This window comes from Carassius gibelio, chromosome A21 (assembly GCF_023724105.1).
Source record: "Carassius gibelio isolate Cgi1373 ecotype wild population from Czech Republic chromosome A21, carGib1.2-hapl.c, whole genome shotgun sequence".
Classification (NCBI taxonomy): Eukaryota; Metazoa; Chordata; class Actinopteri; order Cypriniformes; family Cyprinidae; genus Carassius; species Carassius gibelio.
Window position 1 is genome coordinate 9,616,655 of NC_068391.1, and position 8,141 is coordinate 9,624,795.

At 34.8% G+C, this 8,141-nt stretch overlaps 1 long non-coding RNA gene across 1 annotated transcript; it reads right to left on the reverse strand.

Moving 5' to 3' along the window:
* Positions 1-2,262: 2,262 nt before the first annotated feature.
* LOC127942098 (uncharacterized) lies at positions 2,263-5,373 on the reverse strand. Its single transcript, XR_008149258.1, has 3 exons — positions 5,160-5,373; positions 4,842-4,904; positions 2,263-3,686 (listed from the first exon to the last, which is right to left on the reverse strand). It is a non-coding gene; the product is annotated as an uncharacterized LOC127942098 (long non-coding RNA).
* Between the last annotated feature and the right edge of the window lie 2,768 nt (positions 5,374-8,141).

Genomic DNA, 8,141 nt, shown 5'->3' on the forward strand with positions numbered 1-8,141 from the left:
GATCTTCAGAGATTAATTACAAATAGTCACTTAGCACCTCATCGTAGCCATGTCTCCGGCTGTTTTCAGCCTTGCTACTTCTCATCTGAAGGCCTTTTATTTTTTATTAATTGAGGTTTTTGAGCTTTTGACTCGTTGACAGGGATCTGACAATGATTATAGAAAAAAAATGATGGTGCTTTTTTTTTTTTAGCATGCAAGTATTTCATCCTTCTCTGCAGGCTAGAGCTCTGTCACTTAATAGAAGACCAAAATAAACACGTTATATAAACATTTGTATAATAACTGTTACTAATTTTTCCGCATCACATCAAATATCTCACCTTAAGTTATTTTTATGGCTAATATAAATTTAGTGCTTAACTTAAATTTCAGCAGCAATCTCACAAAACCGATACATCTTTGCTGTCTTGCCAAATGTCAAGGCATATTTTTGAACTAGCAACTTCTGTCATATTTTAGGGTATTTGTTTATCTTGTGAAGTCAAGGTAAGTAATAAGGCTGGATCCATCACATTACACCAGGTCCATGTGTTTCTCATGAGTGTGAATGAGTTATTCTGAATCTGGAATCTCAGTCCATTCTGCTTCATGTCATTTTATCTCTCACTGAAGTGTTCCTGACACATCTGTACAATGATCAGTGACACAAATCTACTTTTTAAAAGGTAGCTTTTTTTTGTCAAATTTATATTTCCATTTCACCAATAATTGTTTACCACAAAATTACATTGACCTCTTCTGCACAAGTGCTGCTGATGTTTATGATCAGCAGCCACTGATTTTTTTTTTGTAGGAAATCCCACATCCTGCTTCTCATGAGACAAAGGTAAGAACCCCTGATGTGTTCACAGGAGCTCACAACAGATAACAGATGCTTTGTAATCCAGAACCATTTATTCATGTACTTTAGATGAACCACTGCCAAATTATAAAAGGTTATCGTATTTGCTGTTTTCTATTTCAAAATAAATATTCATAAATATATATAATCTACCAGTACACACACACACATACATATATATCTACAGGAAATTAGTTTTTAAATATATATTTGGTATATGAAGGTTGAGACTAAATATTACTGTTCACTTCACTGTTTTCCCACATATATTTAGCATTTATTTTAAATGTTTTGAAAAATGCTTTCTTTTTCTTTTCTTTTTTTGAAAAAAGGGCAATGGAGTCAGGACTTATTGCATGCTTCTGAAAAGTTATATTTCCCATTCCCATTTGGCCTGTTATTATTAGTAATTTTATTTGCAGTCCCTTGCGAGTTTCACCATTGATTTATGAGTGCCTCTTTCACATATAAACTTTTTACGGCATGCAAATGATTCCAGAAAGTCCTGTTTATTACCTGTTAGATAAGCCTCACAGTTACAGTTGCAGGATTTAAATGAATGCACTTAGGGTCAAAAAAAAAAAAAAGAGAGAGAGCGAGAGAGAGACGTCATAAATATCCAGTGCAATTAAAATTGAGCAGATGATACCACACAGGAGATATAAACAGAGGGAATTATCAGGTCCGCTGGACCGTGGACATAATTGAACATGTGAGACACCGCAAAAAACACTTAACAGCCCAGAACGGCTGAGATCTTGTGCAGCTGAGACCGCAAGAAGAAATGGAGCTTGGATGTGATGTCTGTTGCAAAAACTCCAAAAGAAGAGAAGTCAAAGCAAGATGAATAATCTGTGGGCCCTGGATGTTTTTGTGCAAAGATAAATCAAGTGAAGCAACGTCAAGTCTCGTTAGTAAATGATGAATCAGGTCGAATATATTACAAATACGACCCGGAGCGGTTTCCTGGAAAATCTTGACATCATTTACACAGCTGTTCATGTAAACGGATCATCCTGAGCCTTTATTACACTTGAGAGCTCTGTGGTGGAGTTTCCTACAAGTGGTCAGGCTTTACCTTACACTGTAAAAAATTTCCTGTAGAAATTACAGTAACTTACTGGCAGCAGTTTGCCAGTAACTTACTGTAAATTAAACTTACAGTAAAAATACTGTATTCATATTTACAGTACCATTTAACTTGCTGTAAATGTATTTGCAGTAATATTATTTTTTACTGTAAAACACAATTATGTTTTTCTCTCCTTTTTATATATTTTAATACAATAAAATATTACTTTACACTGTGAAATTAACTGTAATTTGTTCACTTTTATTATGTATTGTAGAACTGTACAAATTATTGTATTTCAACAGGTCTCATGTCTCAGTAGTAAAAACTATAAAAAGAAACAAAAGACTGTTTAACTTCTTTTATTGGTTTAATAGTTAAATGGTAATACTTGAAAATAACATTTTAATATTCTTGCAGATAGTACTTTCAGTTTTCCAAAAACTTGAATACATTTCATTTATACATAAAAGTTTCATATTAAGAGCATTTTAAATCAACAGACATGAACAGATTCAGTCATAAGAACAATCTTAAAAATTTACAAATTCAGAAAACTAGTTTTGCCAGCTGAAATCCAGAAACTCCTTAAAGGGATAGTTCACCCAAAAATCAGAATTAGGTCATTAATAACTCACCCTCATGTCTTTCTAAATCTGTGAGACCTCAGTTTATCTTCAGAACACAGTTTAAGATATCTTAGATTTAGTCCGAGAGCTCTCAGTCCCTCCATTGAAGTTGTGTGTATGGTATCCTGTCCACGTCCAGAAAGGTAAGAAAAACACCATCAAAGTAGTCCATGTGACATCAGAGGGTCGGTTGGAATTTTTTGAAGCGTCGTAAATACATTTTGGTCCAAAAATAGCAAAAACTACGACTTTATTCAGCATTGTCTTCTCTTCCGTGTCTGGTGTGAGAGAGTTCAAATCAAAGCAGCTGATATCCGGTTCACTTTTCGAACCAGTTCACCAAATCAAACCGAATCGTTTTATACTGTTCGCTTCTCCAATACGAATTAATTCACAAATTACTTAAGCTGTTAACTTTTTTAATATGGCTGACTCGAGAACGAGTCAGTCTTTTGTTCATTATCTGGCTCAGCTCGGTGTTCATCTTCAGTTCTCTCTTCACAACAGTTCAGTCAGTGTACTTTTTGAGTGCATGAATTACTCCGGGATATTGGTTTGTTTGAACTCAGAAGTGTCAGCCACATTAAAAAAAGTTAACAGCTTAAGTAATTTGTGGATTAATGCATATTAGAGATGCGAACCGTTTAAAACTATTCAGTTCAATTTAGTGAACTTGTTCAAAAAGATCCGGTTACATCGAGTGATTCGTTCGCGAACCAGATATCACAAACTGCTTTGTTTTGAACTCTCTCACACAGACACGAAAGAGATGACAATGCTGAATAAAGTCGTAGTTTTTGGACCAAAATGTAATTTCGATGCTTCAAAAAATTCTAGCTGACCCTCTGATGTCACATGGACTACTTTGATGATGTTTTTCTTACCTTTCTGGACATGGACAGTATACCATACACACAGCTTCAATGGAGGGACTGAGGAGATAAATGGAGGTCTCACAGGTTTGGAACGACATGAGGGTGAGTTATTAATGGGTGAACTAATTTTTGGGTGAACTATCCCTTTAATGAAGGAGGATACATGAGGGTTCAGACCAGAGTTCTTCCTTTGCACCATCTTCCCACTTCTTTTGATGACGTGGAACTTTGAGGAGCACTTGCTGTTGTCAGGGTTAACATTCAACCTTTACATAACAGAAAAAAAAGTTAGATCATTTGATGTGAACAATGTCTAACAAAACAACCAAATACTCACAACACAACCAAATACAGATATACACTGCAAATGGCACAGCACACAAAGGAAATATTTCCAGGGGACCCAATATGTGACGAACCCGGATGGAGCATGTTTAGTACTCAACGTCTACTTTTGTTTTCTAGCAAAAAATACAGAGATTACATGTTTATGACATACAACTTTATATACAATATACAAAATGTAAAAAGAACATGAGGGTAAGATATTAATTTATACATTAGTAACTTTGCAAAAAAAATGGTAATGTTATGTTTAAATAAGTTTCATAGGTAAGAAATGTAAGGTAATGTAGGGTCCAAAGATGAAACAGCTAATTTTAAAGTTGAGACACAAACAGATAAATGAAGCATATTACGAAAACTTTTTTGTATAAAATGTATTTATTTGCAACAGTTATGTTAACAGCAATAATAAGACATTTATGTCCTAAGAACAGCAATTAAGCTGATAGACACCATGCTGCATTGTCACGAGAACATCCCAGGTTAAAATAATGAGGAAATTACGTTGTCCGAAATCGCCCCCTTAACACTCGTGCACTCATTTCTACATTAGTCCACTAATACGGTTCACTTGAAGCTGTGAATGAAAACGAGTGAGTGAATTCGGACAGCCGTTGATCGCGCATTGGATGTACACAGTCGGGTAAACGTTAGTCACTTATTGGGGTCCCCTGTACCATTTGCGGCGCATTTTCGCGAACGAGATTATAATGTTATTCTCCCGATGCTGATGTACAGAACAAATGTTACATTTGAAGTAGACATATTTTTCTCTTGGTTGTTTAGTTTCCTTAACTTTATGTGTTTGCGGTAACGTTAAATGTGAGACTGAGGGGCGGAGAGGCTTTGGAAAGTGTATGGGCATTCAGGAACTCCACACGAAAACCTTAAATTCGCCGTGTTTTTATGCCCTTTGTCATGATTAATAAAGGCGTATAATGTCTCCACAGAGACGCCAGTGTTTGCACACGACACGAACATTGCAGGTTTTACTCTAGCACTACAAGCATGACGTGCATTTATATGGTGTAATCAGTTAACAGCAAGCGATAATAGCGGGAAAAAATCAGACTGACTTTAAGATAATCCACGAAAGCTTTGTTGTTCGGCTAACAGTTCACATGAACACTCACCAGCTCCTGGAGTGGTCAAACCCAGGCAGAGATCCGTTTAATGTCCATATTTTGACGGTGAAACGTACAGAAAAGGGAAAGAAAGGAAAGAAATATGAATGTTTGCACACGGTCACCACACTCTCTTGCTCTCTTCACAGCATTTTTGTGAGGTGACTGCGCGCTGTTCAGTGGCAGCGTTTTTTTTTTTATTTTTTTTTTTTTTTAGTTAAACCAAAGATATAATATATTTAAAGTAAAATAAGTAATATTTGTACACACCTTTGCATCTGACTGGTTCTTTTCGCATCTGTGTGTCTTGTTTTCTTCTTTCTCCAAGCAGGAAATAAAACTTGATCTGTGATTGGTCAGGTTTCGCGCTCATTTTTTCTTTACTGTATTTAGATTTACAGTAAATTAAAAATACTGTAATTTAGTGTCGCCAAGAGGGTATTGCCCAAAATGTAACTTTAAAATACAGTAATATGCTGTATAACTGTCCTACAGTAAAATACAGTTCATTTTACAGTTAAGTACTGTTAAATTTACAGACATTTCTAACAGTGTAGGATCCATCAGGGAGGTGAAGACCTCCCACTGGTGTCTGGGTAGAAATGGACCAAAGATAGACAGGACAAAATGTAATACGATGTTTTAATGACATTTCTTAATGCTTTTAACTGCTACATGTGTTTTTCTCGTTAGAAATTAGACAGAGTATGTTTTAGTTCAGTATTAGACGTCTTGAATTCCACTGTGGGGTTTGTCCATTGGTTCGTTCTCATTTGCAAGGTCTATTTGCTTTAGTCTAGAGGTGTCTAGCATGTTGACAATTGACAAAGTGAACTTTGATTAAAACAAGAATGTGTTTGAGCTTTCCCAGAGCTCATCCGTGACTTATACCTTAACCTGACAACAAATCTCTCTTAGGAAACCGATACCGATGACTCTTCTAACCCTTCCTGCATATTTCACACCCTCCGTCTCCACAGCATTAGAGTCTCATGATCATGACTGACTCGTACTATAGCCACAGTAAGTTTCAGACATTTAGATGCAGGCTTGAGGAGGTTTCTGGCAGTGGACTGATCTGGATGACAGTGGGTGCTACTGACGTTTCATTGGAGGTTATGGGAGGTGAGATAAGCAGAAGGAAAGAATACGGACTGGACACTTCAAAGCAGAACGTGTCCACTATGTCATTGTAAATGGGTATATGGCCAAACTACCGGGGAGGAAGATGATAATGCTTCAAAAGTATTTGAAAGTAGGAGACAAAGATCTCATCAGTGGCCAATAAATAGTCTTCTGTGGTGTCTGTTCACAGGAAGATGTCATGGGTGCAGCTTTTAGGCATTAAAACAAGACAAGGATATCGGTTTACTTGGTTCAGATATCGACTAGCAGTAATGACACTTCTTTATTTCTTTTAATAATTTGTTTGTTTGTTTTTTATTGAGAAGATTTCATTCATGTGGATGTGTAGCTGTGCAAAAGATGGAACAGTTGTTAATTAGAATGCAACATTAAACCCTTACCAAAAGTGTTGAAAAAACAAACAAATTTAATTTGATTTCACGGGACTGTGCATTTAAAAAAAAATTACATTTAAAAAATTTGCTAAATAATATATATTTTTACAAGGCTATACATGTACAGTTCATAGAATTAAAATGTTAAAATTATGCTTTTTTGTGTAATTTACAGAGAAAAGATATTAACAGAAGTCCCTTTGTTTGTCCCCTTTTTAACATTTCAGTATCATTTACTTACTGTGTGTGTGTGTGTGTGTGTGTGTGTGTGTGTGTATCCGTTATGCATGATTGGTGATTTATGTTACCTTTAATGCTGTTTGCTTCATGTTTATTAAATCATTTTAATGTAATTTTTTAATGGTGACTTCAAGTCACCATGTTTCATCTTTTACCATTGATTTTGATTTATTTAAGGCTCCTATGTTAGTGACATATCAGTTAATTAACTGTCAAATACATCCTGTAATGCTTGATATTACCATTCTAGTGTTTTATTATTTAATTTTATTTTTTACTTACTTTCCAGCAACAACAGCTGCCATTTTTCCTCAAAAACTAAATATATTTTGAAAGTACTGAGCATTAGACAAAGCTGACTGGCAGTGAAGCTGACGGATCATACAGTAATGTAAATGTCATTTGTTGTAGTGTTGTGTCTTGTGCTCAGTTAATGTTTTCTGAAAGCACATCCAGACTGATGAAATCCAACCTTTACGGCTCTGAAATATTCATGCCTATGCTCCGTGTCTTTCCACTCTGCAAGTATGCCATGCTTTGTTCATCTTGTTCCAATTTCCTTTAGTGAACAGCCTTAAGATAATGAGGCACTTCATCACTCTTTTGGACATTGGGGTATTTTTGTGCTTTCAGCTCTCTTCAAGGATTTGTAAATCATATTACTATAATCATATTAGGCTATTTTATCCGCTGGTCAGTAAGTCCACAATCAAGGGTCCAACCAAATACTCATTTCAAAATGACTGTAATCTTGGTTTGTTCTTCACTGAGAGTTTTTGAGGTTTGTTGAATTCTTGTTTGTGTTTCTCGCAGCAGGCAAAAGTCTAACCTCACTTTTATAGGGACAATTTGTTGCATGCTTGTTTCGTGAGGAATCACAACAAATGAAATATAGTTTAATTGAAAGCAACTGGTTGGATTCAACATATCCAACTTTTGCATATTAAGAATAGTTCACCCAAAAATTAGGACTCGGTCATTGTTTATTCACCATAATGTTATGAAAGAGGAACAGTTTGAAAATCTTGATGGAAGGAAGTAAGGGAGTCATTTTTGGAACAGCATGATGGTGATGACATATCTTTGGCTGAAATATCCCTCTAATGTTTGCTTCTGAGTTTATTTGAACAGTTTTAACAATATTGATGTGGAAGCAAATGGAGCAAATGAAGAAGCCTACCAAAATATGATATTTTATGTCCTTAAAAACATAGAAAATCATTTTTTCTTTTTGTGATAGTTCTAAACATTTGTGGTTTTAGCACTATTTATATATTATAATATTTATTCATACTTTGAATTAGCTTTTATTTGTTTATTTTATTTATTTCAAATTTTCATTTTTAAGTATTTAATTCTATCTACCTTTATTTTTATTTCAGCGTATTTTATTTCAGTTCATTCCCAATTCAACATCTCCTTTTATTTGACATTTATTTAATCTTTTTTCAGCTTAATTTAAATGATCAAAAATTATTTTTAATAGTTTTAG